This window comes from Eumetopias jubatus, unplaced genomic scaffold, assembly GCF_037043125.1.
Source record: "Eumetopias jubatus isolate StellerSeaLion01/CBP00866 unplaced genomic scaffold, mEumJub1_p1.0 scaffold_10, whole genome shotgun sequence".
Taxonomy (NCBI): Eukaryota; Metazoa; Chordata; class Mammalia; order Carnivora; family Otariidae; genus Eumetopias; species Eumetopias jubatus.
Genome location: NW_028274816.1, coordinates 22,190,446 through 22,203,429, shown reverse-complemented (window position 1 = coordinate 22,203,429; position 12,984 = coordinate 22,190,446). Strand labels below are relative to the sequence as shown.

General features: G+C 41.2%; 1 protein-coding gene across 2 annotated transcripts in view; it reads right to left on the bottom strand.

The window, feature by feature from the left end:
• The window catches only part of DUS2 (dihydrouridine synthase 2), a 50,918-nt gene that overhangs the window by 27,099 nt on the left and 10,835 nt on the right, over nucleotides 1-12,984 (bottom strand). The window lies entirely within an intron of this gene.

Sequence of the window (12,984 nt, the reverse complement as noted above, 5' to 3'; positions counted from 1 at the left end):
GGTTGGCATCTAAGCCCCAAGAACCTGTGTGGTGTCCCAAGGGATGGACACAGCCCAACACAGAGCCCCTATAACCAGTGATCTTAGTTGCAGGACCAAGCAAAAACGCAAGTGGAAAAGTGGGCAGCATTGAGTGGCCTGTGCTCATAAAAAGAAGCTCTGCAGCCAGGCTGAACTTCAGCTGGAAATGAGCAGGGTAAAGCAAGGCAAGCCCTTGCTGGGGCCTCCAGCTCTGCCAGCAGTAACTTGTCCTCCTTGGGATTCCCAAACCCCCCTCTGCCAAGTCATTTACTACTTCTTCAAATGCCAGTTACAGATACCCCTGAAATATCTTTACCATTAGACCATGAACCCCCTGAGGAGGATCCTGTGTCCACACAAGGGTAGGCTTTGAGGACCCAGGCCAGGTAACCTGAGCCCCAAGAAGAGGAGTTAAGGCAAAATGGCCCTTGAAATGTCTTATTTTCTTTTCAGTCTCCCCACCACACCAAAAAGCCTTTGGGGCCTGGATATCGTCTCATTCAATCTTCCAATCACTAGCATCTAGCACATTTCAAGGGCTCACTAAACATCTGCCAGAGCCACTTCAAGACCTAGCACGCAGCAGACATTCAACTGTTGAAGTGGAGAAATTAAATTGTCACCAATAAAACCACAAGTGTGTCTGCTCACCCACACACCCTCCACACCCCTGTTCATCAATTTTATTCATTTCAGTTAGTTCTGCGGGAATAAAATGGAACCTCACGGTTTTTTTCACTGTATTTCCTTAATTAGTGAAAACAAACATTGTTTTTCCAAGTGATAGAGCTTATGATCTGTGTATCTTCACAGCAAACTGCCTTTTACATCTATACAAGTTGTAGGAAAAAATCTATTCTTTGTCAAATTGGATACTGAGTTTTTCCATCTTAGTTATCACAAATACTTTTTTTTTTAAGATTTTATTTATTTATTTGACAGAGAGAGACACAGCAAGAGAGGGAACACAAGTAGGGGGAGTGGGAGAGGGAGAAGCAGGCTTCCCGCGGAGCAGGGAGCCCGATGCGGGACTCGATCCCAGAACCCTGGGATCATGACCCGAGCTGAAGGCAGCCGCTTAATGACTGAGCCACCCAGGCGCCCCACACAAATACTTTTCTTCTATCACTACTATTTCCTCAGTTTGTTTTTTTTTTACCTATACTCTTTTTTCTATTTTTAATCGAAGTATAGTTGACATATAATATTATGTTACTTTCAGGTGTACAACACAATGGTTCAACAATTCTATATGTTATGAAAAGCTCACCACAAATTTAGTTACCATGTGTCACCATACACAGTTATTACATTATTATTGACTATATTCCCTAGGCTGTATTTTTCAACCCCATGACTTATTTATATTATAACTAGAAGTCTGTACCTCTTAATCCCCTTCACCTACTTCACCCATCCCCCAACCTCCTCCCCTCTGGCAACCACCAGTTTGTTCTCTGTATTGATGAGTTTGTTTCTCTTTTTTTATTGTTGTTTGGTTTATTTGCTTTGTTTTTTAGATTCCACAGGTAGTAACATCATACAGTATTTGTCTTTCTCTGTTGATTTATTTCAATTAGCATAATACCCTCTAGGTCTATCCATGTTGTCACAAACTTCAATTTTTTTTCAAGGTCAATAGAGAAATCAATTATATATATATATTTTTTTTAAAGATTTTATTTATTTATTTGAGAGAGAGAGAATGAGAGAGAGAGAGAGCACATGAGAGGGGGGAGGGTCAAAGGGAGAAGCAGACTCCCTGCTGAGCAGGGAGCCCCATGTGGGACTCGATCCCGGGACTCCAGGATCATGACCTGAGCCGAAAGCAGTTGCTTAACCAACTGAGCCACCCAGGCGCCCTATATATATATATTTTTTAAGATTTTATTTATTTATTTGACAGAGAGAGACACGAGAGAGGGAAACCAAGCAGGGGGAGCGGGAGAGGGAGAGCAGGCTTCCCGCGGAGGAGGGAGCCTGATGTGGGGCTCGATCCCAGGACCCTGGGATCATGACCTGAGCCGAAGGCAGATGCTTAACAGACTGAGCCCTACCTAGGTGCCCCCAGAAATCAATTATATTTTCATTGATATAAAGCAATATATCATTTAGAATAATAAGCAATAAACAATAAACAAGCAATAAACAATTGGAAAATAAAAGTAAAAACAATTCAATTTATCATATTTAAAATATGATATATTCAGGGATAAGTTTAACAAAAGATGTATAAGACTTGTACACTGAAAACTAGAAAACACTGCAGAGAGAAACTGAAGTTGAAATATATGGAGAGATATAACATGTTGATGGATTGGAAGACTCATTATTATTAAGATGTCAGTTATCTCCAAATTGTTCCTTAGTGTCTTTAGAAGAAAACACAGGAGGATAGCTTGACAACACTGAGAACATCTTGGTGAAACAGTACAAAATATTATTTTTATTATAAATCTTGACACTCAAGTATATATCTTTTTACTATTCTGTGTAACAATATAGGAAGTATGCATAAATCACTTGTGCTACAAACCAGACCATGATGACTGTCTCAAGGAAAAGCACCTGTACAATTATTTTAGTTGGGAACTGAAGGAAATACTTTTCTAAAAAAAAATAGAACAGCACTTTTACTTGAAAGAATGCCTCGCAAACTATAGCAAATGAAACATATCTGGCAGACTTTTTTTTAAATCTTTTTTAAAATTTTTTTATTAACATATAATATATTACTTGTTTCAGGGGTACAGGTCTGTGATTCATCAGTCTTACACAATTCACAGCTCTCATCATAGCCCATGCCCTCCCCAATGTCCATCACCCAACCACCCCATCCCTCCCACCTCCCACCACTCCAGCGACCCTCAGTTTGTTTCCTGAGATTAAGAGTCTTTTACGGTTTGTCTCCCTCTCTGGTTTCGTCTTGTTTCATTTTTCCCTCCCTTCCCCTATGATCCTCTGTCTTGTTTCTCAAAATCCTCATAGCAGTGAGATCGTATGACACTTATCTTTCTCTGACTGACTTATTTCGCTTAGCATAATACCCTCTAGTACCATCCATGTCGTTGCAAATGGCAAGATTCATTTTTGATGGCTGCATAATATTCCTGTGTGTGTGTGTGTGTGTGTGTGTGTGTGTGTGTGTGTGTACCACATCTTCTTTATCCACTCATCTGTTAATGGACATCTAGGCTTTTTTCATAGTTTAGCCAATTGTGGACACTGCTGCTATAAACACTGGGGTGCATGTGCCCCTTTGGATCACTACATTTGTATCTTTGAGGTAAATACCCAGTAGTGCAATTGCTGGGTCATAGGGTAGCTCTATTTTCATCTTTTTGAGGAACCTCTATGCTGTTTTCCAGAGTGACTGCACCAGCTTGCATTCCCACCAACAGTGTAGGAGACAAACATCAATTTCTATCATACATAAAATTCTATTTTTATAGAAGAGACCACCCTAACTTTGCCATGATCGGTGCCTTCTATTTCCTAAATATATCTCCATTATATAGTTAAGAATATAATCTTGGGGCGCCTGGGTGGCTCAGTTGGTTAAGCGACTGCCTTCGGCTCAGGTCATGATCCTGGAGTCCCAGGATCGAGTCCCGCATCAGGCTCCCTGCTCAGCGGGGAGCCTGCTTCTCCCTCTGACCCTCCCCCCCATGCTCTCTCTCTTTCTCTCTCTCAAATACATAAAATCTTAAAAAAAATTTAAAAAGCTAGGGGCGCTTGGGTGGCTCAGTCGTTAAGCGTCTGCCTTCGGCTCAGGTCATGATCCCAGGGTCCTGGGATTGAGCCCCACATCGGGCTCCCTGCTCGGCGGGAAGCCTGCTTCTCCCTCTCCCACTCCCGCTGCTTGTGTTCCCTCTCTCACTGTGTCTCTTTCTCTGTCAAATAAATAAATAAAATCTTAAAAAAAAATAGACAACCTTTAAAAAAAATTTAAAAAACTAATTTAGATTTTAGCTTAACTGAAAATTAAGGCCATTTGTAAGTCATTTTTTCTTCAAATGACTACCCAATTTTCTGAACAACATTTTATTTTGTTTCTATTTTATTTTACTTTATTTATTTATTTTATTTCAAAGTAGGCTCCATGCCCAATGTAGGGCTTGAACTCAAAAAACCCTGATATCAAGAGTCGCATGCTCTCCCAACTAAGCCTGCCAGTCACCCCATATCATTTAATTTTAAAATGCCTTAGGGGCACCTGGGTGACTCGGTCAGTTAAGCATCCAACCCTTGATCTCATCTCAGGTCTTGATCTCAGCTTAGGTCTTAATCTCAGGGTAGTGAGTTCAAGCCCTGCGTTGGGCCCCACCCAGCATGAAGCCTATAAATAAATAAATTAATTAATTAATAATAAACAAATAAACAAATAATAAATAAATAAATAATAAACAAACAAATAAATAATAAATAATAAACAAATAAACAAATAAACGAAAATAAATAAATAAATAAATAAATAAATAAATAAATGCCTTATCGTGTATGGGCTTATTCTTTCTTGTCTGTCATGTGTTGTTTCTGTATCTGAAATATGCCTTGCCACCTTCATCTTCTCCATTCCTCTTGGCTTGCTGTCTCTGTCTGAGCTGATCATAACATTTATCCCCAGTTTATCACCAGTGCCTCTCCATGACACCTTTGTACGCCCAGCTCTGGTATATCCTGGTACTTTTTTTTCGTTTCTAGTTTGGTTGAAGGATCTTTGGTATATCCCTTATTTTCAGAAACACAAGTATACTCAGATTGAAAAACTACACAATTCCCCACCTCAAAAAAAAAAAAAAAATCAAAGCCAAAATGAATAATGGGAGGCCCTGAAGGATAAGAAGGGCAGAAGGGATAGAAAGAATACTTGGTTTTGGTTTTGGTTTTGTTTTGTTTTTTAAGATTTTGTTTATTTATTTGACAGAGAGAGAGCGAGCACAAGCAGGGGGAGTGGCAGAGGGAGAAGCAGGCTCCCCGCTGAGCAAGGAGCCCAACATGGGACTTGATCCCAGGACCCTAGGATTATGACTGGAGCAGAAGGCAGACACTCAACTGACTGAGCCACGCAGGTGCCCCTAGAAAGAATATTTGAAGAAATAGTGGCAGAAAATTTCCCAAATTTGATGAAAAACATTAACCCGTACATCTAAGAAGCTCAACAAACTCCTAGGAAAAAAACCTCAAAGACACCCACACCTACACACAAATAATCAAACTGCTGAAAACCAAAGACAAAGAGAATCTTGAAAACAGCAAGAGAGAAGTGACTTACCACATACAAGGGATCCTCGATAAGATTAACAACTGATTTCTCAGGGCGCCTGGGTGGCTCAGCCAGTTAAGCATCTGCCTTCGGCTCAGGTCATGATCCCAGGGTCCTGGGATCGAGCCTCGCATCGGGCTCCCTGCTCCGCAGGAAGCCTGCTTCTCCCTCTCCCACTCCCCCTGCTTGTGTTCCCTCTCTCGCTGTCTCTCTCTGTCAAATAAATAAATAAAATCTCTAAAAAATTAAAAAAAAATAACAACTGATCTCTCAAAAGAAATGATGAAGGCCAGAAGTAAACAAGGAGGCAAAGACTTGCACACTGAAAACTACAAAATATTGTTCAAAGAAATTAAAGGAGATCGAAATAAATGAAAAGACATCTTATGATCATGGATTGGAAGAATTAATATTGTTAAAATGGAAATATTCTCCAAACTGAGCTATAGATTCAACACAAACCCTATCAAAACCCTAGATGCTCTTTTTGCAGAAATTGATAAGCTGATCCTAAAATTCATATAGAAGTGCAAGGACACAGAGTAGACAAAACAATCTTGAAAAAGAAAAACAAACTTGGAACATTTATACTTCCTAATCTCAAAACCTACTCCCAAGCTACAATAATCAAGACTGTATGTTGGGGCACCTGGGTGGCTCAGTTGGTTAAGTGTCCAATTCTTTGATTTCAGCTCAGGTCATGATCTCACAGTCGTAAGATCGAGCCCCATGTCGGGCTCTGTGCTAGGCATGGAGTCTGCTTAAGATTCTCTCTCTCTCTCCCTCTTCCCCTCCCCTCCACTCTCTTCAGGCTCGCACTCTCCCTCAAAAAAAAAGACTGTGTGGTACTGTCTAAAGGATACAGACATAGGCCAGTGGAATAGAATTGAGAATCCAGATACAAACCAAAACATCTATAATCGACTGGTTTTTGACAAGAGTACCAAGATAATTTTGGGGGGAAAAATTATCTTTTCAATAAATAGTGCAAGAAAATGAATTTTGATGTGAGGTAGGCACCCTACCTCATATCACATACAAAAATTAACTGAAAATGCTTCCAAGACCTAAATGTAAGAGCCAAAACTATAAAATTCATAGAAGAAAATACAAATATAAGTCTTTGTGACCTTAGATTAGGCAATAATTTCTTAGAGAGGATACCAAAAGTAGAAACAACAAAAGAAAAAAATAAGATAAATTGGATCTCATCAAAATTTAAAAACTTCTGGGCACCTGGGTGGCTCAGTTGGTTAAGCGACTGCCTTCAGCTCAGGTCATGATCCAGCAGTCCCTGGATCGAGTCCCGCATTGGGCTCCCTGCTCGGCAGAGAGTCTGCTTCTCCCTTTGACCCTCCCCCCTCTCATGTGCTCTCTCTCTCATTCTCTCTGTCTCAACTAAATAAATTTTTTAAAAAATCTTAAAAAAAAAACAAAATTTAAAACTTCTATGTATCAAAGTATACTATCAATAAAGTGAAAAGAAAACTCACAGAATGGGAGAAAATATTTGCAAATCATCTATCTAATAAAGGTCTAGTATCCAGACTATACAAAGAACTCTTACAATTCTTAGAATAAAAAGACAAAAACCTGAGTAAAAAATGGGCATATTTATTAGACATTTCTCCAAAGAAGATATACAAATGGCCAATAAACAAGGAAAAGATGCTCAACTTCATTAATCATTAGGGAAATGCAAAAACCACTATGAGATACCACTTCATAGCCACTGGGATGGCCAAAATCAAAAAGACAAATAAGTGTTGGCAAAGTTGTGGAGAAACTGGAAACATCATACTGGTGAGAATGTAAAATTGTACAGCTGCTTCAGAAAACAGTCTGGCATTTTCTCAAACAGTTAAACACAGAGTTACGATATGATCTAGGAATTCTGCTCCTAGGTATATATACCCAAGAGGAATATACACAAATGTTCATAGCAGCATGGTTCATAATAGCCAAAAGGTAGAAATAATCCAAATATCCATCAGTTGAATGGATAACCAAATTGTGGTATACATACACAATTAATTATTAGTCAACCACTAAAAGGAACAAAGTACTGATACATGCAATGACATGGATGAACCTTAGGAATATTATGCTAAGTGAAAGAAACCAGGCATAAAAGACCATATAGTACGGTTCTATTTATATGAAATGTTTAAAACAGGCAAATTTATAGAAACAGAAAGTAGAATAGTGGTTTCCAAGGACTCAGGGAGGGAGAAATTGGGGAGGGATTGCTAACGGATATGAGGTTTCTTTTTGGTGTGACGAAAATGTTCAGCAGTTGATTGTGGTGATGGATGCACAATTCTATAAATATAACCAAAAGCCACTGAATTGTACAATTTGAATTGGTGAATTATATGGCATGTGTGAACCATATCTCAATAAAGGTGTTAAAAGGGGAGCCTGGCTGGCTTAGTCGGTAGAGCATGTGACTCTTAATCTCAGGGTTCTAAGTTCGAGCCCCATGTTGGAGGTAGAGATAATTTAATAATAAAATCTTTTTTTTTAAAGATTTTATTTATTTATTTGAGAGAGAGAAAGCATGAGTGGGGGGGGGAGGGGCACAGTGAGAGGAAGAAGCAGACTCTCTGCTAAGCAGGGAACTAGCCACCAGGCTGGATCCCAGGACCCTAGGATCATGACCTAAGCTGAAGGCAGACACTTAACCAACTAAGCCGCCCAGGCGACCCTAAAAATAAAATCTTTAAAAAAAAATGTCAGGGCACCTGGGTGGCTCAGTCGTTAAGCGTCTGCCTTCAGCTCTGGTCATGATCCCAGGGTTCTGGGATCAAGCTCTGCATAGAGCTCCCTGCTCAGCGGGAAGCCTGCTTCTCCTTCTCCCACTCCCCCTGCTTGTGTTCCCTCTCTCACTGTGTCTCTCTCTGTCAAATAAATTAAAAAAAAAAAAATTTAAAATAATAATAAAAAAAATTTTTTTAAATGTTAGGGCGCCTGGCCAGCTAAGTCAGTTAAGCATCTGTCTTTAGCTGATCTTCGTGATCCTGGGGTCCTGGGATGGAGCCCCACATCAGGCAGCAAGGAGTCTGCTTCACCTTCTGCCCCTCCCCCTGCTCATGCCTGCCCTCTCTCTCTCTCTTTGGCAAAAATAAATAAATAAAATCTTAAAAAAAATTTTTTTTAAATGTTAAAAAATGCTTAGAGGAACAATTTTGGGTCAACTGACAAAATTAGAACATGGAAGGTAGATTAAAAAAAAGTATTATATCAATGTTAAGTTTACTGAAGATAATACCTATAACATAACTGTATAGAAGATACCTGTATCATAACTGTACAGAAGAATCATAACTTGATTCTGGGAAAATATCAATGAAGTACTTGAGAAGTAAATTATAATGTATGAAACTTATTCCAATAGTTAAGGAGAATGCATGAAACTAATGAACTACTGTGTGTCAACCGTACTTCAGCTTAAAAAATTAGTTAAGGGGGAGACTGGGTGGCTCAGTCGATTAAGCGTCTGCTTTCAGCTCAGGTCATGATCCTAGGGACCTGGGATAGAGCCCCGCATCAGGCTCCCTGCTCAGCGGGGAGTCTGCTTCTCCCTCTCCCTCTGCTGCTCCCCCCTGCTCGTGCTCTCTCTCTCAAAATAAATATATAAATAATCATTACAAAAAGTTTTTTAAAAAATTAATTAAGGAGAAAAATATATACATTAGATAGAACACAAATGATAAAACAAATCAAGCAAAAATGTTGACCATAGGTCAATCTGGGTATGGATGTTCTCTATTACTGCAACTTTTTAATAATTTTTTTCCCTTTTAAAAAAATGTGTTATTTTTTACTGAAGTACAGACATACAACTTTTCTATAAATTTGAATTCTTTTTTAAGTTTTAAGAAGTTACCCATTCTAGGCAAAGGACTTGAATAAAAATTTCTCCAAAGATGATACACCGATGGCCAACAAGCATATGAACATACTCAACATCACTAATCATCAGAGATATGCAAATTAAAACCACAATGAGCTATCACCTGTCACCCATTAGGATGGTTATTATTAAACAAAAGAAAGAAAGAAGGAAGGAAGGAAGGAAAGAAAAGAAAAAGAAAGAAAGAAAGAAAGAAAGAAAGAAAGAAAGAAAGAAAGAAAGAAAGAAAGAAAGAAAGAGAGAGAAAGAAAGAAAGAGAAAGAAAGAAAGAAAGAAAGAAAGAGAAAGAAAGAAAGAAAAAAGAAAAGAACAAGTGTTAGCAAGGACATGGAGAAATTGTGCACTGTTGGTAGGATTGTAAAATGGTGCAAATGCTAGGGCAAATAGTACAGAGTTTCTTCCAAAAATTAAAAACAGAACTACCACCTGATCTAGCAATTCCACTTGTGGGTATATATATATATTCAAAAGAACTGAAAGCAAGGGGCGCCTGGGTGGCTCAGTCGTTAAGCGTCTGCCTTTGGCTCAGGTCATGATCCCAGGGTCCTGGGATCCAGCCCCGCCATCGGGCTCCCCACTCAGCGGGAAGCCTGCTTCTCCCTCTCCCACTCCCCCTGCTTGTGTTCCCTCTCTCACTCTGTCTCTCTCTGTCAAATAAACAAATAAAATCTTTAAAAAAAAAAAAGAAAGCAAGATCTCAAAGAGATATTTGCATACTTATGTTCACAGCAGCACTATTCAAAATAACCAAGAGGTGGAAGCACCCAAATGTCCATCCACCAACGAATGTATAAACAGAATGGGGCAGATACATACAATGGACTATTATTCAGCCTACAAATGGAAGGAAATCCTGTCACATATTACAGCATGGATTAACCGTGAGGACATTATGCTAAGTGAAACAAGCCAGTCACAAAAAGACAAGTATCGCATGCTTCTACTTCTAGGAGGTATCTAAAGTAGTCAAATTCATAGAAACAGAAAATAGAAGAGTGGTTACCAGGGGGTGGAGAGATGGGGTAAGGAGGAGTTGTTTTATGGGTACAGAGTTTCAGTTGTGCAAGATGAAAAGATTCTATAGATCTGTTTCACAACTCAACACTACCAAAATGCACATTCAAAAATGGTTAAGATGGTAAATTTTATGTTATGTGTTTTTTTACTACACACACACACAAATTTTAAGTATCCATTCTGGCAATCGGCCTCTTCAGAACACTGCCTCCTCCCTTGGTCTTGCTTAGAGAAAGGTTTAAGTCTAACAGGTAGATGTCCTCTCACAGTCTGGGCGACTGGAGTCCCCTTGTTTTTATAAAAAGGAGTAAATAAGATCACATCTGAGGAACTCCTGGAAAACCCCTATCAATAAGGCAGAACTTAGTAGGGAATCACACTACTGCTCCCTTGACTTTTGCTGAGCTAGTTCATGCTTTCTTCACCTCCAGCTACTGAGAGCTTTGCAGAGCTTTTAAGGAGGTGCCTGGTATTTCCTAGACCCTATACTCTGGTCCTATGAGGTGGGTGGGATGGTTTAACTAAATCCACAGCTGGACCAACCACCTCACATGAACCCAGGAAGATCATCCGGGCAGCGGGCCTGCAGAGCAATGCTGGATCCACCAGGGGGCATCAGACACCATACTGTGCCACATCCAGTACTTGGCCCAGTCCCCAGCCACCTGCTCATGCTAAGCAAGGGTCCACTGGCCAGCCTGCCTCTGCTCTCCACAGGGGTTAGGCCTGGGGGGAAGGCCTAGGTGTCCTCTGGCAGAGGCTGGTTTGTTTATAAGCCATACTGACTCTGCCAGAGTAAATGCCCGTCAAGCATGCCAAAGGGGGCATCACAAGCAAGAAAACAACAGCTAAGTTCTCTGGGACTTGCTTTTTGGTTCCTGTTCCTCACACTCTGAGTCCATGAGTCCTCGCAGTCCCTCACTGTCCCTGAGTCCTCACAGTCCTTCCTCCCAATCCTCTTCCAAATCTAAGAGGTTTTTCTGGAGGGCCAGGAGGGTGCTGGCTAAAAAAGGCTATACCTAACCCACAGCTGACTGCTTGGGGGCCTGAGTGGAGGCTCAAAGGATGAGCGACCAGATAAATAGAGCTCAGTGCACTACCACATTCCCCTGGGACTGGCCTCCGGACACAGGTTCCTCCCTGACTTGAGCACATTCTGGCAGCCTGGAAGGCTTATGGATGCCCAGCTCTCATTTCTTGGACCTCCTTGCCTCTATTTCAACAAACCCCTTAGAAGTCAGGTCCTTCACTTGTGACCCTAAACTCGGGAACCTCCCTTTCTGACTCCCACATCTGGACAACACATGCTCCCTCTCTCCCATTTCACCTTGCTAACTCCCTAGATGGCTCTGGCCCTGCCCAGCTGTAGATACTGGCAGGCCAATCCCAGCCATGAGCATCCCCCTGCCAGGTTTTGCAGCTCTCCTTCCCATAAAGCTGCAAACCAGCAATACTATGCAAACCTAGCTGCCAGGCAAATCTCCCAGTGCCCATTCCCCATAGGAACGGGGCCAAAATGCCCTCACTTTCTTTCCTCAGGTTCCCACCCCACTCCTGCCACCCTCATCACTAACAGAGGACTGGCTTCCCACATCTTGTCAAAAAGCCTCTCAGGCAAACTACCTTGGCTTTCCTGCCTTCCACGGTTCCCCCACTGCCCTCCCTGCCCTATCTTGGAGGCAGGCCCCACCACCTCATCTAGAATCCTGCCCCTCCAAGCCCAGGCCCTACCCACCCCACACTGATTTGCTGAATCTTCAGGCCTCCCCTCACGGTAAGTGCTCTCTCTTATGTTGCAAACATACAAGTCACCTAGGAACAACTCCCTTCACCCAGCTCCCTTCATCTCCCCTACTTGCGTGTACTCTTATCTTCCCTTCACCTCTTGAATTCCTGAGGGGTAGTGGGCAGCTCTGTTTCTACTTCCTCATTTGCTGCTCACTCCGCAATCCGTCACCCCCACAAGAGTTCACATCTCTGTGCCATGGCTGTCCTCCAATCATCTGATTTTCAAATCAAACACCTTTCTGGTCTTTTTGCAATTGGATTTCTCTGCATCATCCGTCACACTTGATAGACTTTGACTTTTGCCTTTCCTGACACACATTCTTCTTAATTTGCCTATTTCTCTCACACTCTTTTACTTTTTTTTAATTTTATTAAGTAGGTTCCACGCCCAATGTGGGGCTTGAACTCACAACCCCAAGATCAAGACTGAGCCAGCCACGTGCCCCACTCTTTTACTTTTCTATCATACATTACTTACCTGTCCCCCCACACACACACAAACACCCAGCAGGTTAGGGTCTTCCCAAGTTCCCTCTTAAGCTCACCCTTCGTTCTATACGTGGCCTTCTTTTTAATTAAAGTTTTTATTTTGAGATAATTGGAGGTTCACATGCAGTTGTAAGAATGTGAGCTCCTAGGGGCACCAGACTGGCTCAGCTGGTTAAGCGTCCAACTCTTGATCTCAGCTCATGTCTTGATCTGAGGGTCGTGAGTTCAAGCCCCACATCAGTCCCTATATATGGGTGTAGAGCCTACTTAAAAAAAAAAATAAAAAGAGCTCTTAAGTACTGTTTGCCCAACTTCCCCAATGGTAACATCTTACAAAACTATAGTATAACATCACAACCAGGATACTGACACTGATACAGTTAAGTCACAGAACAGTCCCATCACCACCAGGATTCCTTGGGCTGCCCTGCTATATAGCCACAGTCCCCCTCCCATCACCAGTGCCATTTAAAGATAGAAATATATG